This window comes from Maniola hyperantus, chromosome 15 (genome assembly GCF_902806685.2).
Source record: "Maniola hyperantus chromosome 15, iAphHyp1.2, whole genome shotgun sequence".
Taxonomy (NCBI): Eukaryota; Metazoa; Arthropoda; class Insecta; order Lepidoptera; family Nymphalidae; genus Maniola; species Maniola hyperantus.
In genome coordinates this window covers 11,040,745-11,067,675 of record NC_048550.1, presented here as the reverse complement: position 1 = coordinate 11,067,675, position 26,931 = coordinate 11,040,745, and the positions used below count along the sequence as shown (strand labels likewise).

At 36.7% G+C, this 26,931-nt stretch overlaps 1 protein-coding gene across 6 annotated transcripts in view; it reads right to left on the bottom strand.

Annotated features, from left to right (window-relative positions):
- The window catches only part of LOC117988842 (POU domain, class 6, transcription factor 2-like), a 226,847-nt gene that overhangs the window by 156,253 nt on the left and 43,663 nt on the right, over nt 1–26,931 (bottom strand). The window lies entirely within an intron of this gene.

Here is a 26,931-nt window from a genome sequence, read left to right as displayed (position 1 = left end):
TAATCGAATTTTTTCAAATACCTAATTATTTATAGCCAGTGTCACTCGGGATAATGTAAGGATTTTAACGATACCATGAAAACATTACTCTCTTTTTTTTTTGCGCAGTCGTGCAGTAACAACGGCAAGCATGTTCGGAGGTGTAGATAATGTCTTTCAGGTTGTTAGCTTGTTTAAATTTTTTGTAGTAAGATCGGAAGTAATGTAATGTAATTATGGTTGGTTGGTTTCAATTATTTACAACTAGCGGGTGCCCGCGACTTCGTTCGCGTAAATTTAGGTTTTTTATAAATTTCGTTGGAACTTATTGATTTTCCGGGATAAAAAGTAGCCTATGTAAGGACGTAGAGTTAGCTTACATCCCGGGGAAGGCCCCGGGATATAAGCTAACTCTATACCAAATTTCATCAAAATCGGTTTAACTGTTGGGCCGTGAAAAGCTAGCAGACAGACAGACACACTTTCGCATTTATAATATTAGTATGAATATAAACCGTTATGTACCGTTAGGCACTTACCTTATGCTCCAATTTTGTAGAACTAGAGTTCAGTCAAACCAAAATACATTTGAATTTATTTAAAGGTACAAAAGTACACACGCACTGTGATTAAGGAGATGCTCCATAAACTGTCTACTTAGTTAGAAAAACCTTATTGTACTGAAGCACGATCGAACAGCAAATTCTTATTGTTATCAGGATGTGTTTATCTCGATACATCCTGTTTAGTCTACCGTAGGTAAGTTTCGTACCCATTCATCTTTAATACAGATATATTATTTTACTAATTTATATTATAAATTTTAATAATATAATATACCTAGGGCCATTTTCGGCTGCCGCACAAACCCGTGCTTTCGTGATTCCTTTCGTCAAAGGTTGCCTGGAAGAGATCGCTTTAGCGATAAGGCCGCCTTTGCATGCTACAGCTATTAGATTAAGATCCTGTATTGTGTTTTTTCAATGTTTAGGTACTTTGTGTTGTGTGCAATAAAGTGTAAACAAATAAAAAAAAATAAAAAAAAATCTCTCTAAATACCTACTTCGGGAAAAGAGCGTGATTTACATCGCTATAAGTCCGAAAACAAAGTTTAAAAAATCTACATCTTATATTTGATTTGTATTGAATTTATTGAGGTCACATTTACTTGTCTTTTAGAGCTAGAGATTGGTACGAATGTTGGGAACAACAATATTGACCTGACTATAATATCCTTAATTAATATCCTATAGTGTGAGATGAGCTTACTATAAATTGACGGATAAAATTTTACATCTATGAAAAAATTCTTGAAATTTACCTACCAGTACTAAACAATAGAAACGTCGAATAAAATATATACATAATATATAGTATATATTTTTATAAAATTAATTAATAAATTAATTAAAAAAAATATATATATATACAATTATGGGTGTACTTATGCCTGAAATAAAAGTTTATTTATTTATTTATTTATTTTATAGACCGCAACAGGTCGAGATGACAATCGGAGTATGAGGCGGGCGGGATTCTATGAAATACCGGTGTGTGACGCCACAATCATTTCACGTGCTTTTTTTAGTTTAATCGATAATTTAAAATGGTTATTACACTTAAAACCAACAAAGGACGTGGATTTACGTATTTTGGAAGACCCTCTATTTAATAATCACTGAGAAATAATTTATTTTTGATGTAGTCAAATACACAATTAATGAAAAAACATAGTACCTAGAAGAGTGGGGAAGGACCCTACGCCAGTGGGTAGTCCAGCCCGAGCTCGTATATCAAAGGCTTGCAGAATAGCCGTTGTGCAAATTATTCATAGGCTCATTATCATAAAATTAACGATAATAAATCATGGCGGTCCAATTAAGCGGCCCCGATACGGGACAGGCTTAGGAACGCGGAAAAAATTACTTTAAGTAGCCAATTATTAAAACTACTTGCCGTAAATAGAATATTTGGTGTCTGCTTAGTAATATAATTTGCATATGAATCAAGGTCATAATAAACCTAATCTTCAATTTTTTTTTTTCATGTGTTCCTTCCTTTTTTCCTCAGACATGGTGGTCGGAGACTTTTGTAGGTCGGTACTATGAATGACTTTTTTGTCCGTTTAGTAATTTTTTTTTCCATTAAGTAATTTTTCCATTAAATAAATTTTCAAATGGTAATCTAAGTGAACTTTTTAACGCTGGCAAAAACGAAGACAGGTGATATTACTGAAATGATACAACAAAAAAACGCGAAAATAATTATAAAAAATCCTATAGTTTTGTAAAAGTTTACGATATATTGCAAACAAAACATCTGACTGACGCTAGAGGTCAACGGACGTTGCGTAAGTAGGCCACTCGCAGTCAATGCCAAGTCGTCGTAGGGCGGGCATTGACCCGAGTTTTGCACACTAAACATTGCAGGTTTGAAAAATACTAAACTACCTATTAAAACAACATAACGAGGCAAATGTTTATTGGTATTGGATTGTGTTTAGGTTAGTATAACAATAACGCTTAGTTTTTGCTAGCGTTCTGGTTACACCCTGTATAACATCAGTTCAGATGCTTATCGTACCGAGAAAAGCCAACATAAACTATAAACAGTCGCTCTTTTTAGGGTTCCGTACCCCAAAAGGAAAACGGAACTCTTATAGGAAGGATCACTTTGTTGTCTGTCTGTCTGTCTGTCGGTCTGTCAAGAAACCTATAGGGTACTTCCCGTTGATCTAGAATCATGAAATTTGGCAGGTAGGTAGGTCTTATAGCTGACATTAGGGGAAAAATATGTAAACCATGTGTTTGTGGTTACAACACACAAAAAAAATTAAATTGTGGTCATGGACTAATAATTAGTATTTTCAATTTTCAAAGTAAGATAACAAATAGTAAAAGTGGAGTATCATATAAAAGGGCTTCACCTGTGGATTCTAAAACACGTTTTTATTTATTTTATGAATCATAGTTTTTGATTTATCGTGCAAAATGTCGAAAAAATACGACTGTGGTACGGAACCCTCGCACTTGGCCGGTTTTTTTAATTAGCAAATTGTTCTTATACTCAACTCATTAAATGACAGTCTAAAGACTTAGAAAAGCACAATCCCGTAGACTCGGAGTGCAATCTCGGAGCCATTTAAAAAGCAGGCGATAGTGAACGGACAGTAACCGTATCCCGGTAATGATGTAATTAGGTTGATTAATGAGGCGCATTTATATTGCGGCAAGTACACTCGCCCAGCTCGGCTATTTGATACGAGTCTCCCGCTGTAATCTGTCAAGCGAACTTCTGACGGCTATTGTGCCACTTCTTAACAGAATTAAGAGGCCTAACTCTAGTGAACTAGTCGTTATGCTTCGTTTGAATTCAACTAGTCAAGCATCTTAGTGTTTTCAAGAAAAATTCAAACTACTAATTTATGAATGCGAAAGTGTGTCTGTCCGTTTGCTAGCTTTTCAAGCCTCATCCGTTTGAACGATTTTGACGAACTTTAGTAGACCTACAAGGATAACTTGCATTCCGGAGTCATTTAAGAATCAGGCTATAGTGAACGGACAGTAACCGTATCCGGTTCACTTCTTAACAGATTTAAGGGTCTAACTCTAGTGTGCAAGTCATTATGCTTCGATTGAATCCAAAAAAAAAAAAATATCTGTCTTCAAGAACAAAAAATTGACAGTGGAGACTGGACAGAACTCAGAAGTTAAAACTTAAACTTGACACGAAAGCCTTGACATATTAAAAATTGAACCTTAAAAGGTTGCGTTAAGGAACAAATAAAAGCTTATAAAATTAGCATGTCGGTGACGCGACCTTGAAGTTACTTTCAGCAGAGACCTAAGTGATAATTGGAAGACTTCATTACATTTTGGAGAACTCTCAGGTATGCAAGTTTTTTTACGATGTTTACCTTCGCCGTTGAACCGAGTGATATTTATAATTTCTTAAAACACACAAAACTCTGAACGTTAGATGTGTTTTATCGCACTTATAATTTATTATCTCTGACAGAAGTCACGTGATCCGTTGCGTCAACATCTTGAGTCGAAAGTATAAATACAGGATGGTTCATGGTTTTAAAGCCAGTCTCGCTCAGACGTAGACTCATTCGATTATTAAATGCTTTTGTGCCTGATCAGCCCCCCAATTGTGTAAGAATAACCATTTCATGGCTATCGCAATCGTCAAGAAATCTGCCCTTTGATTGGCTGTGAAAAAATGTAAACAGCCAATCAACCAATCAAATGGCAGAATTTCTTGACGATTGCGATAGCCATGAAATGGTTATTCTTACACAGGTTTAATGTTGTAGTTAGGTTAGTTAAAGATTAAACTTCTCAGTAAACCTCTACGCGTGTGCTCAATGTCTGCGCGCAAGTTTAGCAAGAGAGGACATTCCAATAACCAATCCAAAAATAGCTTATAATGCCCTGCCTTTCTGTCTCACTTTTAAACTCACTTCTGGTACCCTTTTAGGTGCGTCAAAATCCCAGCCCAAGACCCGAATTCCCGAACTCCCGAATATAATGCAAACATCTTAACCACTAGGTTATCACATAAATTAATATCCCCAACTAAAATTTATTATATCCTACTAATGAATTGTAGGTTGCAGGCGACCGATGTCGAAAGTTAGTTAAATTATTACGTAATTCCACGCTTATTACGGAGTACGGACTCTGTTCCACAGGTCATTTGTATTGAATGCTACTTGCTCTAAGTGATATTATCTCCTTCCTTTCGGAATGATTTCTTTGTGCCTCTCTAATTACAGCGGTGTGCATTTTAATTATATAGAAGGGTGCAGAAAACCAGTGTTGCTCGAGGCACTTTGGACAGTTCTACTACGAAAGCTTTGGCGTTTGGAGTTAAATTTTTTTTTACTAACCATTTTTTTCAGTGCTATCAGTACCCTTATTATAAATGCGAAAGTATGTTTGTTTGTTGGTTTGTTGATTTGTACTTCAATCACGTCACAACGGTGCCACGGATTGACGTGATTTTTTGCACAGTTATAGATGGATACATTTTAATTACGCAGTTGTGCAGAAAACCAGTGTGTTGAAAACTAGAGGCACTTTGGACAGTTCTAATACGAAAGCTTTGGCGTTTGGAGTTAAACTATTTTTTAGTAGCCGTATTTCAGTGCTACAAAAATAAGTAACTAACTTAATATACTCGTTTAGGTCCCGCAATTTGCTAATGCGCGTGGCCGCCAGCACTAGACTAAAGCTTCGAACTGATGGCATATTTTTATTTCGGCTGACGTCAAAATGCCGTCATTTCAATGTTTATGAGACATGGTTCATGCGCAATAGCAATTTGCGGGACTTATACCTGCAACTTCGTCCGCGTGGACTATACAAATAATTCAAACCCCTATTTTACCCCTTTAGGGAATAGATTTTTAAAAATCTTTGGCGATCCTAAATTCTTAACGAATGTCTACGTCATAATAGCTCTATCTGCATGCCAAATTTCAGTCCGATCTGTCTAGTAATTTCAGCTATGCATTGACAGATCAGTCAGTCAGTAAATCAGTCAAACAGTCAGTCATCTTTTCCTTTTATATATGTATTTAGATTTAGTGGTACGCTATAGTAATTTATTACGTAAAAGTAGGAGTACAGAGTAGTACAGTATTACGTAAACAACTGCTAACTCAAGTGTCAACTTGAGTTAGCAGTTGTTCACGTAATACGTAATAACTCCAAGCGTAGGTTTTCGAGTAAAATATTAAACGCAAGCACTATTATGGAGAGTTAAAACTTTAAAGTGTGCTGAGAGTGCAACATAATTTTCCACATTTTAAGTGCAACATTTTTGAGTTATTTTTAAACCCAAAAATTTTCACTTGATCTACAGATACTGCTGAATATCACTTGAAGACGTCATAAAGTCCTTAAGTCTCAAGTCCCAAATCCACGTGGTCGCACTAACCTCCTTGTGATTAGCCGTCGCCAGTTAATAATCAACTTGGCGATATTTATTGTCCTTAGCCGGGTAATTATCAGGAATTTTGATACTTGAGTTATTCGTCTACGTAATACGCCTGAGCTTTTACTGCAACTTTAAGTAAATAAAATTTACTTTGTATGATAAACAAATGTTTTTTAATTGAAGCGCTAAGTGTTTTTTAGTTTTCCCATAAAATGTATGCAATGCTTACTAAAGCGAATCATTTTTATTTCTGTAAAATTAAGTTACAGTCGGATACAAAAGTATCAAGACATTTTGGTGCTATAATATCACTTAAATCTCAAGTCTCATGTTCACGCAGTCGCACTAGAAAATTCTAAGAGAATATTTTTGTTTATGTAAAATTAAGTCACATTTAACTATAAAGGATCGTGTACAAGCACAAGTATCAAGACGTCATGGTTTTACAATATCGCTTAAATCTCAAGTCTCAGTTTCAAGTAGTCGCACTAGCCTCCTTGTGATTACCCATCGCCGGTTAATAATCATCTTGGCGATATTTATTGTCCTTAGCTGGCTAATCATCAGGAATTTTGATACTTGAGTCATTCGTATACATAATACGACAGAGCTTTTACTGTTACTTTTAGTACATAAAACTAATTCACTTTGACGTGATAAACGAAAGTTTTAAAGTAATTTGCTGAGAGTGATGTCAGTTTTCTCACAAAATGTGTGCATTGCTTCCTCAAGTATTTTGTTCCTGTAAAAATGCACACGTCTTAAGTAAGATCGACATAACGATACAAGTATCAAGACGTCATGGTTTTACAATATCGCTTAAATCTCAAGTCTCATGTTCAAGTAGTCGCACTAGCCTCCTTGTGATTAGTCGTCGCCGGTTAATAATCATCTTGGCGATATTTATTGGCCTTAGCCGGCTAATTATCAGGAATTTTGATACTTGAGTTATTGCTCTACGTAATACGCCTGTTTATTATTTGAATAACGAAAGACTTGCGGTTTAGAAAGCTACCTACCTTCTGTTCTGGCCTTCTCCATAGAGATAATAATATGACAGTGTCATTTTAGTCAATGCTAATTATATTAATTAAGGCTTAGGTACTTAAGCCCGGCATCGACGTAGGTAGCTGTAATATACTTATATTAATTATTGCAAACATATTACCACTGCATATAAATCACTAATGGCGGATTTACATTTTTGTACTTAGTAGTCAATTAGTAGAGTCAAGAACCGACTTCCAAAAAGGAGGTTCTCAATTCGGTTTGTTTTTTAGAGTGATTTACACGTAAACGATGAATGAAGTAATAAATTCGTTTAAGATTGAGTTACAAAGTAAAATCGATTACGATTTAATAATTTTTTAACTATTTAGTACTTACGTGTGAATCAGCTGTAAATTTTAAGGAGAATTAAGATTTTGTACTAAAAATTTTGCATAGAAATTTATTTCTTTTCAACTGTCTATTGTTTCCATCAATCTAGCGGAAAAACTATAGAGTGGATAGAAAAATAATAGAGAACCAAAACTTTAGATACGTTAATTAAAATAAAGCAAAAATTAGATTTTAGATTCTAATACTCTAACAAACAATAGGTTTTAGAAAAAAAACAAATTATTTATATTGCAATAAAATCTTTAACAATCGCATGCTGTAAAAAGCGATAAAAAATTTAGCTATTGTACGATATTCGACCGGAAACAAAATTCCGATTTCACGCAAAAGAACTGTACCTACGCTTAGTATAAGATTTTACGTTTCACCAAACGTTGCTAGAATTCGAGAGTCGAAACACAATACCGTCAAAGTAAAATTGACCTAAAGAGCCTTGAATTGAAGTCAAAAATTCAATGCCACTAATTTTAATTTCGCAACGTTTCCACTTAGAGCGTTTGCTGTAGATGTGTAGACAAACTTGAGCTTTACAACAAGGTAATTAAGATCTAGTTTACAATAATGCGGAAGGTTTTCGACACTCGAATACTATCAACGTTGGTGAGACATAAAATGTCGTACTAAGCGTACGGATAGCGAATTAAGCAAGATCAAGGACTCTCGTCGGCTCACGAGCTTTCGAAAAGTGGATTCGAAAAATATGTTATTTTTAAATTTTTTGTATTGCGTTTTCATATAAACGTCGAGGCTATCCAGCTCCTTGATAATACAGATCTAGTGCGAAGACTTCAAAGGACTAAGCCTTTTAAGCTAACTAACTACACTACTACTACAATACTGTAGTACCTAGTAGTGTAGTCCAATTCAAAGAATACAAGAACAAAGTGTCTTCCGATAAAACTTGTTACTATAAGCTAAGTAGATAGAACGATTCAGGTATAAGTTCATGTAAAAGTTTAAGTTAATAAATTATTACTTACTAGCTTATGGCTGCGATTTCGTCTGCGTTGACTGCACAAATTTCAAACCCCTATTTTATTGCCTTAAGGGTTGAATTTTCAAAAAGCCTTTTTTCTACGTCTATTGCTATAGCTATCTTTTTCTATAGTTATAGCTATCTTTTTTAATTTATAGATATGTAGTATTTAGTATCTTTGTCTATAGTTATAGCTTTTTTTTTAATTTGTAGATTAGCGCTAGGCTGCAATCTGGCCCGCTGACATGTGATGATGCAGCCTAAGATGGAATGCGCTCGCCTAGAAGATGGCTATTCACTCTTGACTTAAAGGTACGGATCGGGCTGTAATCGAACTTTTAATATGGTAAAAGTGAAGGGGAAATCTGCATGCTAAACAACCCGATCGGTCCAGTAGATTGAGCTGTCCGTTGATAGATCAGTCAGTCAGTCAATCAGTTAGTCAGTTACCTTTTCCTTTTATATAATTAGATTAGCCATACTCGTAGGCAAGATTGTAATTATAGTAGAATACTGCCCTGGTACTTATTGTTGTCAGTACTTTATAATAATTTAAAAAAAAAAATTTTAGACAGGATTTAATTTCCTGCCTTCACGTGTCGCGGGCCTCAAAAACTATTGCACATCGCTCAGACGGTAATACAAAGCAATCTAAATTGGAAAATAGGCAATGCGCAGTGTGTGCTTACCAAAAACGACCATTCTGAATGCGACGCGATTAAAAAAAGAAGTCCGATGCCGATCGCGCCGCGGGGTGGTGTGGGCACCCACCCCAGCGACCCCCTTTTTTTCGTATTTTTTTCTTTTTTTCGGGAGGTGGGCGAAGCATGGGTGCATGCAGCCAGTGCCCACCTTTGTTTCGCATAAACAAATTAATTTCGGCCGCTGTTTTTGATGCCTAATTCGTTGGGTGATCGTGACTCAACAACGCGGAATAAACCTTAATCGTGAACCTTTTCAAACGCTATTCTAAGGCTGGGTCGACTTTTGTGGTGGCAACTTTGTCAACTGCCAACCAGTATTAGTACAAGTTTCTTTGGCAAGTTATTTGAGCTTTTGGGTGTCGACAGAGTGAACTAGAGTGAGGGAACTCTCGGTTTGATCCTGAATCGACGATATGTCAAATATTAGGCCATGGTGATGTGAAATCATAGAAAAATAGGGCTACCTTAAGGCCTTTTTTTCCGCTGGTAAAAATGCTATTAGGAATCTCGCACAAGGGCGGGTATGTGGGACTCACTGACAATAGAGCTACCCGCCTGACAGTGACGTAGAAGCCTAGACGTTTTGTTAGAGATGGTTAGAAGTTCACTAAATGTCATGAACTGTGGCGTCGATCTCTTAACCAAGAGTTCTAAGTTTACCTGCGATGGTTTGGAACTCAACACAGAAAAATCGTTGACCGCGATTGTTAATTTAGCAATCAATTTACATTAATCACTTTTCTTTCTTTTATTTTTTTTTACAAGTTAGCCCTGACTGAAATCTCACCTGGTGGTAAGTGACGATGCAGTCTGAGATGGAAGCGGGCTAACCTGGAAGGGGTTTAATAAATGCAAAAGTGTGTTTGTTTGTTGGTTTGTACTTCATTCACGTGACTTTTGCGTAGATACAAATAAAGACTTGGAGAGTGACATAAGAGTACTTTTTATGCTGGAAAATCCAAGAGTTCCCACGGGATTTTCAAGTATCTTAATCCACGCGGAGGGAGTCGCTGGCATGAGCTAGTTTTACAAGACAAAATCACTTAATGATTGTGCGACCGAGATCGCAAAACGCAGATTTCTGGTCACAAGATTCTGACGACCTCCCTGGCGCAGTGGTAAGCGCTGTGGTCTTATTAGTGGGAGGTCCCGGGTTCAATTCCCGGCAGGGGGTTGGAGTTTTATAATTTCCAAATTTCTGGTCTGGTCTGGTGGGAGGCTTCGGCCGTGGCTAGTTAGCACACGGCAAAACCGTGCCGCCAAGCAATCGACGACGGCATTGTCTCAGAATAAACTACTTATGCAACACCGTTGACCTCTAGTGTCAGTCAGATGTTTTATTTGCAATATATCGTGAACTTTTACAAAATATAGTATACTTTTCTATTTTATTTTTCGCGTAATCAGTACCATCGCATGTCTTTGTTTTTGATAGCGTTCTGGTTACACCCTGTATATACATATTATATCTGTGTATCTACCTATGTGTATGTAGGCTGGTGATTTATCATAGACCTAATTTCTATTTGGCACTAATTATGTAAATAGTGTTAGACCTGGTCTAAGTATATAGTAACACGTGATTTTAACGTATTTTTCTACTAATGTTATAAAATTAGGGAGCCGAGATAACTTTCGTGACTGTAGACTTAGGGTGAGATCTATAGAGCGCACTCTGACTTAGCTTACACTTAAGACAGAGTTAAAACGAGACGGAGCTATATCTTTCACATAAATTTGTCTCGTTTTAACTTAATCTTAAGTCTGAGCAAAGTCAAAGTGCGCCCTATAGATTTCAGCCTTAGATAATGAAGATCTGATTACGCCGCTAAAATACTTAGGTAGTGGATAGGACGTTACTCTTAAAAACAAAAGGCGAAAAAATTTATGATATGGTCTGATGGAATCAGGTGATAATCAGGCACTTCGCACACGTCGCAGCGGGGAGGGCGCCACCACTCATTAAGGGGGTGGGCAGGACAATGCATGTTTGTACTGCTTTTTGCCCATTTTTTTCATTATTTCATTTCATTTCGCCCACCGCCCACACATCCGCGCTCGCGATTGTGCCTCCGTTTTTTTATAATTCGTTACCTTTTTTATCGGCCGCTCCATTTTCAGAGGATGGGCTGGGAGTAGCGCAGACGAGCGGCACGAACGTCGCGTCTCAAACTTCGGGATGATCCAAGGACAACGCTCAATGGACCAACGACACGTCGCGTCGTGCGAAAACAGGTCCAGTTGTTCGAAGTTAAGCTAAACTAAGTAAGCTCCCTTTTTAATAATAAAATGTATTTATTTAATTCGCGATCCGATAAGAAAGTGTTGAAATCTCGGTTACATAATGGTTCGATTTAATCCCTAAATATAAGTGAGAAAAAGTCGAGATCATTTAAATTTAACGCACAACGGATAGACGTGCGAAATCAGGTCTAGAAAGTATTTGATTTGTTTTACGCTAAGCTGAACAAATTATGGAAACTCCAATTTTTTAAGATAAAATGTACCTTTTTAGGCGACTTGCAAAAAGGAGGTGGTTCTCAATACGGACCGTTTTTAGTTTTATGTATGTACATCGATTTTTTCGAGGTTTTTAGACCAATTTTTTAATTAAAGATTCGATTGCAGAATGATTCGATGCAATCACAATCTTTAAATTAGAAAAGCTTGTATTCTATCTACGGGTGTCTCATTCAGATATAAAGATTAAAATATACGTAGATAAATATCTACATTCTTTTGCACTTAAAAAGCTTATTGTTGCGTCAAAACACAGTATTTTAAGACCGGAAAAATCTAAATCTTAAAACTCTCTAATGATTCATAATTTTTATTAATTAAGTAACAAATAAACGATAATTTTAGAAAGGCCATATTGAGTTCGTATCATTCTAATAATAATCTAATCTTACCGATTAATAACAACATCTTTTTTAACATACTTATATTATAAATTTGCTGATTACCGGATTTCCTTCTACCGGATTTAACGATCATTATATCACTTGCCATAACATTATTTTTGTGCATAGTTACCTACTTAAACCTAGAACCAAGGTTTTACTTTCTAATGTTAATATTTTGTATTAAATTTTTCCGCGACTTCATTCACGTAGAATATCTAGACAAAATGTAGGAACCCTAGTTTTAGTGGCAAACTTGCGTGGCAAAAAATCATATTGCCTGTATTTTCGTTGCTTTGTGTAATAAAGACAAAACAACAAACACACTTTCGCATCGCACTTATGCATTTTCTACGTTCTGAAAATTTTAATATTAAAAAAGCTGAAAAAAGACGTAAATCTCTGAAATTTCATATGCTATAAACAAATAATTCACTGCGTTTATTTTTACACGCCTGCAGTAACACGACACACTGACGAAAAAAAACTCGTCGTTTTTCGCTATTCATAATGGTTAACGCACTAACGTTAGAATAAAACTAAAACAGGGTGCTACATGTCGAATAAAACGGCCATAAGATTTAGTGGTGTTACAGAATTTCGTAATATTTATACTAGTGACATAAACCCCTATTACTTCTTTTTTCGTCTGCGGTACAAAGCGATTCACGTTCGCAGATAAAAAAATATGTATTTTATCTTTTATATTATGGCATCCATTAAATCCATAATCTAGTCGTCTTCTTTTGCTCAAACGAAAAAAAATGTTTCGAAAGAATCTATCCAATCCCAGTCAGTCACTTGATTAGTTATCTTACTTCAGAAATTCTGTTTAAAGACATTTATTTCTTAATAAAGAACACAACAGGTCACTTATATTTCGAGAATTACAACTGTTTACATTAATTAATTACTTAAATTAATGGTAGGTACATGGTATCTAATTGTCACAATCTAGTACTTATAATATACTTAATTGAAAATACTAATTATTAGTTCATGACTACAATTTAATTTTTTTAATGTGATGTAACCTAAAAATCTGAAAACCGTGAATTTAGTCAAGGTTTTCAGATTTTCCCCCTTATGTCTGCTATAAGACCTACCTACCTGCAAAATTTCATGATTCTAAGTTAACGGGAAGTACCCTGTAGATTTCTTGACAGACAGACAACAAACTGATCCTATAAGGGTTCCGTTTTTCCTTTTGAGGTACGGAACCTTAAAAATCGGACTTAACTTAATTTTTAACTGCTAGTCTAAGCTAATACAGATCGATGATTTCAATCGCTACTCTTACATAATAGTCTTCATCATAAGGGTGCAGTGATAGGCGACCATCCTTTATGAAGCGATAGACTAATAAATAGATTCATTAATCGTTTCTTTTGACCGCTAGTCTAAGCTTAAACAATTCGATGTTTAATTGTGGATTACTCGTTTAAAATCGCAATGGAGTTTGCTTTATTGTATTAGGTGCAGTGATAGGTGACAAGCTATTAAACTTCGATACAATCTGTTATTGCTACAATCTAAATATATAAAAGGAAAAGGTTAATGATTGACTGACTGACTGATCTATCAACGCACATCTAAATATATAAAAGGAAAAGGTTAATGATTGACTGACTGACTGATCTATCAACAGCTTAAACTACTAGACGGATCGGGCTGAAATTTGGCATGCAGATAGCTATTATGACGTAGGCATCCGCTAAGAAAGGATTTTTGAAAATTTAACCCCTAAGGGGGGAAATTTAGGGGTTTGAAATTTATGTAGTCCACGCGGACGAAGTCGCGAGCATAAGCTAGTAATAAATAATTAATTTTAAATCAAAAGAAATCAATATATTTTTTTATATGGATAAAACTAGGTTCAATCCATATTGAATCTATGTTTTCTCTGGATTTTGACAAAATTTGGTATAGAGATAGCTTGCATCTCGAAGACGAACATAGGCTACGTTTTATCTTGGAAAATCGAAGAGCTTCCACAGGATTTTTAAAAACCTAAATCTACGCGGATGAAGTTGTAGGCATCATCTTGTGAGCCATAAAAATAAAGTGATCTTATTGACAGCTCTCAAGCTTATGTCACACTACGGGATATAAATTATAGTATAGTCTGGTCAAAACAGACATTCAAGGTTACAATAATTCGCATAGGGCTAAAGATTGGTACGAATGTTAGGAACATCAATATAAATCGATGGGGCCTATTTACTATTCATTTATATATTAGTGTTCTTAACATTCGTACCAATTTTTAGCCCTATGCGAATTATTGTAACTTTGAATGTCTATTTTGAGCGGACTATACCTAATATTATAATTTATATCCAGTACCTATTGTGAAATGAGCTTTACACACATCCAAAGCTTTACGCATCTTTTAACACCTCTGGAGCTTTCTGCGAATGATTTAATTTAATTTAATTTATTTATTTTGTAGAGACAAACAGTTACAATTGGATAAATAGTTAGTAGGTATATATATATATAAAAACAGTTAAACCTAAGCAGTCTCCAATGAGAAATTAATACTTATAATAAAAATTATGTCCACAACACACGGGCATAGCATCGCGTATGAAAACTAGGCAAAGACTATTATAATTACTAACTAGGTAGGTGACAACTTATGGAACACGGAACAAACTAAAATCGACTAGATGATTCAAATTTATTTTTGCATAATTTATTTTTCTCTACATAAGTAGCGAGTAGCAATATCTAATAATTATTTTAGGTTCACTTAAACTTGACATTTTTAAGGATTTTTTAAATGCAAAATCTGATTCCTATACAAATTTTTATTTAGGTGAGTCCAATATTCATAATCATTTGGTTGATCGCAACGATAATTGAAAAAAAAAGGTCGCCGGTATAGCGAATTGTGTACACTCAGCATTGAAAAAAGATTCTTGAGCGGGTTCAATGAGTGTGCGTTGCATTTTGTCGCGGCTTAATGTACCTACCTACCGACACAGCCTTTGAACTTTATTGTGATTCGATGGCTTCTTTATTCATTAAGTGTGACTGTGGTGTTTTACAAATATAATGTACGTAGTATCATCATCATCGTAAACCGATAGACGTCCACTGCTGGACATAGGTCTCTTGTAGGGATTTCCACACGCCACGGTCTTGCGCCGTCTGAATCTAGCGGCTCCCTGCGACTCGTCTGATGTCGTCCGTCCACCTAGTGGAGGGTCTTCCAACACTGCGTCTTCCGATGGAGGTCGCCATTCCAGCACCTTGGGACCCCAACGTCTATCGGTTTTACGAACTATGTGCCCTGCCCATTGCCACTTCAGCTGTACGTAGTATATATGTAGCCTTAATTTCAGAGCCTCAATAGCTCAACGGTTAAGGAGCGAACTGAATTCCGAAAGGTCGGCGATTCAAACCCGACCCGTTGCACTATTGTCGTAGCTACTCCTAGCACAAGCTTTACGTTTAGTTGTTGGAGAAAGGGGAATATTAGTCATGATTAACATGGCTAATATTCTTTTTAAAAAATTACAAACCCCAAATTTTTCAACCCCTAAGGGGGTAAAATATGGGTTTGAAAATTGTGTAGTCCACGCGGACGAAGTCGCGTCACGCGTGTATAAGCTAGTAAACCATAAGAATTCTATATGAAAGCTTCTTTCATGGGTGTTAATATTCATTGGTACTTGGTAGAAACCTAATTGATTTTCTGTTATTCAGGCTCGCTCGTAAAGATGTAAGACTATCGATTGTCGTTCGTACCATATACCATCTACAGCCTAATGCGTATTCATAATTTATAGCATGGCTCGGCTATTGTCTCTATATTTAATTGTTTTAATATACAGAATGGACTAAGAACCAGTGCGTGCCAAACCTTCGTTATTTTATAAAAGCTGAAGGTTTCTCTGCGTATCCCAGCACAGGGGATTTTGAATCACACACCTTTGAGAACATTATGGAGAACTCTCGGGCATGCAGATTTCCACACGATGTTTTCCTTCACCGTTAGAGCAAGTGATATTTAATTAATTAAAACTGACGTAACTCCGAAAAGTTAGAGGTGCGTGCCCGGGATCGAACCCCCGACCTCCGATTAGAAAGACGTCCACCACTAACCACTAGGCTATCACAGCTGCGTTTGCAAAAGAACGTTTGCATTGCGGTAATTAAAACTAAATTCGGCTGCATTAGACGTAGAATCACGTGCTAATTGCGCAGGGCTAGCAGCCGCGACGCGAGCCTGACAAACGACTTTGATCAATCACCCCGTCCTCCGTGGCCGGCCCTGGCCGCGGCCGAAGCGCGATTTGTTTTGCCAAGTGCCAACCCTGCCTCGAGGCATCCCCTGTATTTATAACATAATAAACTTTATTGACCAAACAAACAAGGTAGCATTTCCACTGGTGGAATTCGAAGTGTAGATTTGATGTATTTTAACGTAATTCTTGTGAAATATGATAGGCAAATGGTTTTTAGGCTGTGACTCAGACTTATGTAATTTATTTCGTACTAAGATAATAATTATATTGCTAAGTTTTTGGTCTAATCTATTACGTCATTAATCATTATAGAGATCAGTAATTATTACGATAGATTTATTTAAATCTACTAATAATTCATAGCAATAAAAAAAAACTTCTCTACAGCTTCCTAGGTATACAAATATAGGACTTAGGTACCCAATTATTTTTAAGTGTTTTACAATAAGTTTTATAATTTTTTTATACTTAGGAGAATTTTAAAGGAAAATTAAATCATTCAAACAAGATCATCGGGACTTCTTAAATTAACAGCGCAACATCACGAAATGACGTTCTTCCAGTTTCTCGAGAGTCTATGGATTGTAAATCTCTTGAAAGTACAGCGTAACAATGCCGATATTTGTAATTGATGAGGAAAAGAAAGTAGATATATATAATTTGCTCGTGACCGCGATTCGACCGCGTGATTTTTAAAATCCCATTGGCACTATTTTATTTTCCGGGATTAAAATCTTAGGTCCGTTGCTCCGTTGCAGCATGATTAAGGGACAAACCAATAAACAACAAACAAAAACACTTTCGCATTTATAATAAAAATGGTATTTCGCACGGGTAGCTTATTACGATTTGCATAGGATCTCTATTTTTTTTAAAAATAAAATATAACTTATGTCACTCCGGAATATTGTAGCTTTCTAGTGGTGAAAGAATTTTCAAAATCGGTTCAGTAGCTCCAGAGATTACCCCCTACAAACCAACTTACAAAGTTTACTTCTTTATAATATTATAGTAGGTAGATTTGTGTGACATTAATTCCGTTGTACACAATTTCTAAACTAAACTAAAATGGCACGTCTAAATCTATTGCTATCCCTTTCATAATGTTTCTTAATTTAGTTTAGTTTAGAGATTGTGTACAAGAGAATCGGCCCCAGTGATTGCTTATTTATTTTGAGTTTATCTCTTTGAGTAAGGTCATAATCAAAACACGTCTGTGTCAAACGCGAATGAAGTGACGGGAAAAATCTCAAGGAAATGCTATTTGAGAAAACACACCAGGATAATGACTGGGCAGATTTTCTGCAGAATTCCCACTCCAAGACTCATGGATCTTCAAAAGTCATAATAAGTGTAGGTCATGACATGACACAGATATTATTTATTGTGTACCTAGTACCTACGTCATAATATTTATTCGTGTTTTTGTCCTTGAAATAGACAAATAAAGCACGGCCTTTTCCAACACCACTAGGTAAATACTGCTTTTATGTTTGTTTTTATACTTATGATAAAACTGTAACTGGACTAGTCTGTCCGTCTGTGTATCACAGCTATGTTAAAAATAAAAAGGCATATTTAAATTTAGTAAAAAAAAATTCAGGGCACCTACTCTTAACCCTGAAAAAAGTCGAAAAAAAATTGGTTTACGTGCTCGTGTGTACCATAAATAGTAGCACAATTACACTTGATGGTAAGTGATGATGCAGTCTAAATGATAGAAGACAAACCTTTATTAAGCCCATATCCCTAACTTAAAAATTGGTTTCTACCATGCAACATACTGGAACACTATATCGCTCGGTGGTAACTATTTCTTTGCCGGTAGGATGGTAGAAGCCACGGCCGAAGCCTTCTAATAGACAAAAGTCAACTCCAGAAGTTCCTTTCTAAAAATAAATCAAACGACGATAGAATTGCGACGCAGTGTTTCACTAATGCAGTTCTATCGATTGTGTTGTTTTTATTCTAAATAATATAATGTGTTTACACATAATATTTTACTGATTATTAATTATTATAGTGGTTTTGTAAATTAATTGATTGTGTACTAAGTGATTAATAAACAAATTCTAATTCTAATTCTAATTCTAACTAGGGTATTAAAAAGTCCGTCGTTAATCTATAAAAAAAGGGAAAGACAAATCACAGATTATAAAATTGTGTCGTTTGATGGGAGATTGGAGATAAATGAGTTGCGAAATTAAATTAAAACCCTCTGTCTCTTTTTCTCTTAAGCAACCGGGAGTTTGTCTCACTCTATGTTAATTTATCCATCATATCGATTCAATTTCTTTATGGACATTGATTGCTGTACCTACTTGTTTATTTTTTATTGATATTAGTATTCCTATTAGTCGTAGTATTTCAGCTTAAGTATATTTTTCATAAGGAAAATTAAGTTCTTGTTAAATAACTGCCATCATCATCATGATCAACCCATAGCCGGTTTACTACTGAGCAGAGGTCTTGTCTCAGAAAGAGAAGGGGGTAACGGTAAAGCGATAGTCCGCTAGGCAGGTCTGGATTGGCAGATCATATAAATCTTCGAGAACATTACGGAGAACTCCCAGATATGCAGGTTTCCTCACAATGTTTTTCTTCACAAATCTGTTCAGGCATTTAGAAGTTATGGTGGGATTTAGAAACTCACATAATTACATGTACATACCTACATGAAGTTGTGATAGCCTAGTGAAGCTGTGATAGCCTAGTGAAACTGTGATAGCCTAGTGGTTAGAACGTCCGCCTTCTAATCGTAGGTCAGGGGTTCGATCCCGGGAACACACCTCTTACTTTTCGGAGTTATGAGCGTTTTAATTAATTATATCACTTCCTTTAACGGTGAAGGAAAACATCTTGAGGAAACTTGCATGACTGAGAGTTCTCCATAATATTCTCAAAGGTGTGTGAAGTCCACCAATCCGCACATGGCCAGCGTGGTAGACTATGGCCAAAACCCTTCTCACTCTGGGAGGAGACCCGTGCTCTGTAGTGGGCCGGCGATGGGTTGATCATGACGATATCATGATGACCTACTACGAACCCTGAAAACATTAGGTACACTCAGTTTTTAGGGTTCCGTACCTCAAAAGGAAAAACGGAACCCTTATAGAATCACTTTGTTGTCTGTCTGTCTGTCTGTCTGTCTGTCTGTCTGTCTGTCTGTCTGTCTGTCCGTCTGTCTGTCAAGAAACCTACAGGGTACTTCCCGTTGACCTAGAATCATGAAATTTGGCAGGTAGGTAGATCTTATAGCTGACATTTGGGGAAAAATCTGAAAACCGCGAATTTAGGGTTAGATCACACAAAAAAAATTAAATTGTGGTCATCAACTAATAATTAGTATTTTCAACTTTCGAAGTGAGTGACTATATCAAGTGGGGTATCATATGAAAGGTCTTCACCTGTACATTCTAAAACAGATTTTTATTTATTTTTATGCATCATAGTTTTTGAATTATCGTGCAAAATGTCGAAAAAATACGACTGTAGTACGGAACCCTCATTGTTCGAGCCTGACTCGCACTTGGCCGGTTTTTTAGTGTAAAAAGTTTCGGTGCCCGTGTGTCCGATACAATCAGCAAAAAGCGCGGGGGTTTTCAAAACCATGTAATGCGACCAGCTAAAATAATAACCTCAACATTTTCACTATAAGTTTGTGAATTTACAAGGCAATTAAAATAAAAAATGGGATTCACCCCCACACCACCCACCCCTTTAATTATGATTTTTTGCATTTTTTTAAATGATAATAAATTTGCCGAGCGAGTCGTGCGCTCATAACGGCGTTTTTTTGTAGAATCTGATCGCCTTGTTGTATGTTTTCTCTTGGTTTTTGAAAAATGCAACTCACCTTATGTACATTTTGACAAATATTGATGACTATCTGATGCCCGCGACTTCGTCCGCGTGGAATTAGTTTTTTCAAAATCCCGTGGGAACTCTTTGATTTTCCGGGATAAAAAGTAGCCTATGTCACTCTCCAGGTCTTTATCTATACCCATGCGAAAAATCACGTCAATCCGTGGCACCGTTGCGACGTGATTGAAGGACAAACCAACAAAGCAATAAACCAACAAACCAACAAACAAACACACTTTTGCATTTATAATAAGGGTACTGATGAACAATGCTGCCTTAAATTTGTAAGCAGTATATTATGGTTCTTAAGGTAAAAAACTAGTATGCGTATAATCGTTTTTGATTTATCGTGCAAAACGTCAAAAAATACGACTGTAGTTCGGAACCCTCGGTGCGCGAGTCGGACTCGCACTTGACCGGTTCTTAGGGTTCCGTACCTCAAAAGGAAAAATGGAACCCTTATAGGATCACTTTGTTGTCTGTCTGTCTGTCTGTCTGTCTGTCTGTCTGTCCGTCTGTCTGTCAAGAAACCTACAGGGTACTTCCCGTTGACCTAGAATCATGAAATTTGGCAGGTAGGTAGATCTTATAGCTGACATTTGGGGAAAAATCTGAAAACCGTGAATTTAGGGTTAGATCACACAAAAAAATTAAATTGTGGTCATGAACTAATAATTAGTATTTTCAACTTTGGAAGTGAGTGACTATATCAAGTGGGGTATCATATGAAAGGTCTTCATCTGTACATTCTAAAACAGATTTTTATTTATTTTTATGCATCATAGTTTTTGAATTATCGTGCAAAATGTCAAAAAAATACGACTGTAGTACGGAACCCTCGGTGCGCGAGTCGGACTCTCACTTGGCCGGTTTTTTCTCTGGAGATACCCTAAAAATATAAATTCAGCAAACTCACGTTTTCATTTGATCACTTTTCGAACATGCTCTCAATTCGTGGCTCGGTTTATCTAAACCACAATAATTAATACGGTTAGACGCCTGGTTAGGCATAACAAATAAAATATTGTATCGGTTTATGTATTGCAATGAATATAAATAGCAGCTTCTACGCTTTAGTCTGACTGCCTATTTTTGTATTAAATTGTCTAACTAAAAAAAAGGAAAACGTGACTGACTTACTGAATGACTGATCTATCAACGCACAGCTCAAATTTTTACACGGATCAGACTGAAAATTGGTATACAGATATGTCCGCGTGGACTACACAAATTTCAAACCCCTATTTCACCCCCTTAGGGGTTTAATTATTAAAAATCATTTCTTAGCGGATGCCTACGTCATAATAGCTATCTCCATGCCAAATTTCAGCCCGATCCGTCTAGTAGTTTGAGCTGTGCGTTTATAGATCAGTCAGGCAGTCACCTTTTCCTTTTATATATTTAGAAAAATCTTAATTTCAAAGAGTAGCAGTTATACATGTGGACGAAGTCGCGAGCAACTGCTAGTGTAAATATCATATCGTATGGAACTGCCACTCATGAATGCGGAGTCAATAAAATCCCCCTTAAAAAGCGCCTAATTCATTGAATTTTATAAATTAACCGACGTCCGTGCATTTCAAAAGAACCGCTGATTCAAATTGATACTGTATCGGGTAGAAATCTCGCAAAAAAGTCTACAGGTTAATGAAAATAAAAAAAAACGTTAAGAGTGAGTCAGGGTCGCGCACCGAGGGTTTCATACTTTCGAAGGATAGATACGTGTTATTATTTTCAATTCAATTCAATACAATTTTATTTATTGTGAATTTGGGTTAGTTTACAGATCTTAAAGATTTTTGTTGCTATACTTATCTCTAACGGAAAATAAAAGCTTGTAATCGCTTTAATTTGAACAATATTTACTTTATGGTTTTTAAATTGTACTCTTTAATTGTGCTATAAGACATTGCTTCTTGTATTGTTTTGATAAACAGACAGACAGATACACAAACAACGAAGTGATCGTATCTTCGTTTTCATGGGCCTCTCCATTACTGAAAGCTCTGTCAGTTTACTAAACTTCTCCTTGTCCATGGCTAGTTAGTGCTTTAACTATTTTTATACAAGTTCACTCCTTTATGTTTCGTAACCATAACTTCGTCCTTTTCAGGCTTCCTTCTTAGCCAAGTTACCCCATAAGGGTTTTTTCCTTTTCGGTACGGAACCCTAAAACTACACGCAGTCAATATTTGATGAGAGCCAATTTAAATGTTCGTCCACTTGTAGACATCGCATAGTTCGCGTAGCTGTATGGACTACGGCACGTGTGGGGGGGGGGGGGGGGGGGGGGGGGGGGACGCCCCGCCGATTTCCCGAAAAAAAGAAAAACGAAGAAAAATAAACATGGCGGCGCCTCCGTGCGCGGGAAAAAATGCAGATATAATGCCAGTAATAATAATAATAATAGGCGATCGGCCGCCGGTCCAGTCCGCCCGCCTCCACCCAATTTTCATTCAAATGTGCTTGCGTTTTTTTTTTACAAATTTTTATTCGCCGACATTTTTTCGGGATTTCCATTACTAAAGCGAGTGTCGGATAGTTTGCGATATAGCTGACTTGATTAACCACTGGCGCCAGAGATTACAGATCTCTATATTATATGAACAAGCTATGCTCGGAGTTTCTCTACGTCATCAAATCAGCCCCCCAATTGTGTAAGAATAACCATTTCATGGCTATCGCAATCGTCAAGAAATTCTGCCCTTTGATTAGCTGTGAAAAAATGTAAACAGCGAATCAACCAATCAAAGTGCAGAACTTCTTGACGATTGCGATAGCCATGAAATGGTTATTCTTACACAATCAGGGGGCTGAAGTGAGGAGATACGTAAGAGAACCAGAGTAACCGACGTAGTTCAACGGGTTGCGAAGCTGAAGTGTCCGAAGTGTCCGAAGTTCGAAAAACGGATAGACGTTGGGGTCCTAAGGTGCTAGAACGGCGACCTCGCAGCGAATAGCGCAGCGATGAAAGACCCCCACAAGAGGACAGGCGACATCAAACGAGTCACAGGGATCCGCTGGATACAGGCGGTGCAATACCATGGCGCGTGGAAACCCCTATAAGAGACACGTAGAAACCAAAGGGGTATGGGTTAAATAAAACTCCATACCCCTTCCACCAGGTTAGCCCGCATCATCACTTGTCACCAGTCAGATTGTTGTCAAGGGCTAACTTGTATCTGAATAAAAAACCGGCCAAGTGCGAGTCAGACTCGCGCACTGAGGGTTCCGTACTGCAGTCGTATTTTTTTTAATTTTTGCACGATAAATAAAAAACTATTATGCGTAAAAATAAATAAAAATCTGTTTTAGAATGCACAAGTGAAGCCCTTTCATATGATACCCCACTTAATATAGTTATCTTACTTCGAAAGTTGAAAATAGCAATATTTTTTCATGACCACAATTTAATTTTTTGCAACAGATTTTTAAACAAATGCACGGTTTTCAGATTTTTCCCCTCATGTCTGCTATAAGACCTACCTACCTACCAAATTTTATGATTCTAGGTCAACGGGAAGTACCCTGTAGGTTTCTTGACAGACCGACAGACAGACAGACAACAAAGTGATCCTATAAGGGTTCTGTTTTTCCTTTTGAGGTACGGAACCCTAAAAAATTAATACATAAATTCATTTACTATTGATGCGATTGATTAGTAGATTTCAGTGACCAATAAAGCGTTACCATAGAAAGGTATAACTGTGACATAAAGGCAATCCTTCTACCTAATAAGCTTTTACACGGCATTGTACGGGAGCGCTAAATCGCTAGGGAGCATGATTTTGCCGGGGGTTTAAGTAGCCGCGACCAGAATAACTAGACCTCATCCAATTAGAAAAACTGTTGCTTACTGTGAACTTTGAAATCGAGCCTAGGATTACGATGCCGTATAGAAACCAAAGGGGCATGGGTTTAATAAAAACTGCCATACCCCTTCCAGGTTAGCCCGCTTCCATCTTAGACTCATCGTCACTTACCACTAGGTCAGATTGCAGTCAAGGGCTAACTTGTATCTGAATAATAATCACAAAAAAAACCCATATTGTTTTATATGTGAGCCAGAGATCGCGTGTTCGATTCTTGGTTGTTTTAGGTATATAATTATATTTTCTAAGTTGATTTTACTTATTTTCAAAACAACCAGATAAGGATGTTCGATTCTTGGTTGTTTTAGGTATATCATTATATTTTCTAAGTTGATTTTACTTATTTTCAAAACAACCAGATAAGGAATTAATTTAATGAGATTAAAATTTACGCAACTAATAACAAAGTTTTAATAATTGAGTCTTGTTTGCCATGCTTATATTTAAACTTCAAAGGATATTTGACTCAACATTATACCAAACCCAATTCCGAGTGTTAGTTTTAAACGTTAACGAGGTAGAAAAACGTGAGCTTAGTTCGGGAACTGAATAGGAACTAAAAAAAACAATGAAAAACAGGAACACAATGCGACATGACATTCAATTTGAACTCGGACGACGGCCCACGCGTTCAATAATTAACATAATGTACTTTTTCTCCTTTTTGTACTTCCCGTTTGACACTCCATCACTCATGGAAATTCCATTTTCAATGCTGCTATATGAGGGGAGGGGCGCGGGGTGGTCTTTGCATCCGCGCAATGGACATGGCGGTTTTGGGGGTGAGGGGTGGTCGAAAAAAAGATTGTTAAAAAGGCTGGGCCCCCGCGACGGCGGTGTGTGAGTGCGTATGGGTAAAAAACTCACTAATCGATACTATAGATTCTCGAGGCAAGTAGGCTGCGCCGGTGCCACGCCGATTGGCCGGAAATTCCGGTTTTTTCCGAATTTCCAGGGCCTCTAACGAAGCGGTGGGTGTTTAGTCTTTCGCAACCGTGAGGACCTTTTCAACTCTCCTCTTTTTACAGTCTAACTCGACGGTCAACACTTGAAAATTAAGCGTGCATATTCGCACTTAACTCCGTCCTTGTTCGTTCTCCAGCCACGTGCTTCCAAAGAAAAACATTAAGAACTTTTGTTTTCCGATGTTCGAGTTTCACTCTGCTCCTCGTTTTGCTGAGGGGGGTTTGTAGGCGGCTTTGTAGATGTGAAATAAGAAGGATTTGGGTCATCTTAAGTTTAGTGGAGCGACTTTTTAATCCACGGCAGTTTCTAGGAAAATTACAATATAAATTTTTAGACAAATTAATGAGTTAGATTTGATCAATTATCTACTCGAATACTACTTTGTATTCTTTCTAAACAAACAGACTAGAACTGATAAAACATTATCATGATTTCCCCGTGTTCTCTAACAATACTCGTAAAGACGAAAATATCAATAAAAATAATTCCGCAATACCAAATTCATTTAAAATATACTTAACCCAAATCCATCAATTTGATTACCTAATCCATTCTTCAAATAATATTGTCCACACCTACTAATGTTATAAATGCGAAAGTGTGTCTGTCTGTCAGCTTTTCATGGTCCATCCATTTAACCGATTTTGCCATATTTGGTATAGAAATACGTAGGTTGCATCCAGGGGAAAGATGTAGGCTAATATGTATCCCGGAAAATCAAAGAGACCCCTCAGGATTACAAAAAACCTAAAGAGATAGCTTATATCCTGAGTCGACAAAGACTGCTTTTTATTCCAGAAAATCAAAGAGTTCCCCAGGGGTTTTTTAAAAACTTAAATCCATGCGGACAAAGTCGCGTGTTTCATTAAATCTAGTTAGAAATAAATCATTAATTATTTATTAAAAAATAACATCATTATTTTACCATAATTTATTTCCAATATAAACTTCTACACAATTGAATACGGTAAACGGTAAAAGATCAAATCGCGTAAACACCTCTTTCGAAACTGTTGGCATTGTCAGTTTTCTTTGACGCAGGTTCATTGTCTCCCCATTTCACACCGAAGCGATCCCGGTTTTCATCCCGGCCTTCCCTTTGACTGCGTTTGTTGCGCTCTTTTGAGAATTAAGTGTTGTTAATACATTCCTGTCAGCTTTTTTTGACGTTGCATTAGGGATGTGGGGATATATGCGCTTTGGCTTGACTTTTGAGCGATTATTTTGTTATTGTGTGTAGGGGAGTTACGTACCTATACGTATTACGTATATGTATGTGAGGGATGGATAGTTTCGAAGTACCAGGAGACTATAAACACAGAATAGTTTACTCTTGTTTTATCTAAATATATAAAAGGAAAAGGTGACTGACTGACTGATCTATCAACGCACAGCTCAAACTACTGGACGGATCGGGCTGAAATTTGGCATGCAGATAGCTATTATGACGTAGGCATCCGCTAAGAAATCATTTTTGAAAATTTAACCCCTAAGGGGGGAAATAAGGGTTTGAAATTTGTATAGTCTACGCGGACGAAATCGCGAGCATAAGCTAGTATTGTCTAAAAGTTTTCTGTAACACCTTATTCTTCCAGTTGATGAGCTAAAAGTTGGTTAGAGACACTTTTAGTATCTAGGCTTAGAATTTTACATGTCACTTCAAATAAGTGACATACCAGTGCTATGAACTAAGAAATACTAGAAAAATATAAATAGTCAAGACGACTTGATAAACTTAGAATTTTAGACGAGTTTTTTGATTTGACTAACGTACTAACTTAGTATAGGGCTGCCATAATTGCTGAAAGGACGACCGGGACATCTATCTATATCCTATGCATACTGATACTGTTAGTTCGAATTTTGAAAGTGTCAGTCTGGCTATTTGTTACATTTTCAAGGTTAAAAGGCTAAACGGGCCGTAGCCAGGAATTGATTCCGGGAGGGAGGTTTGCAAGAGCCTTAACCAAATCCTTTTTTGTTCGACTTGACGAGGTAAGTAGTAAGTTCCTGGACTATAAAAATCTAAGAGAGCTAAGTGCTCGTAGTTAAACAACGTGTCAT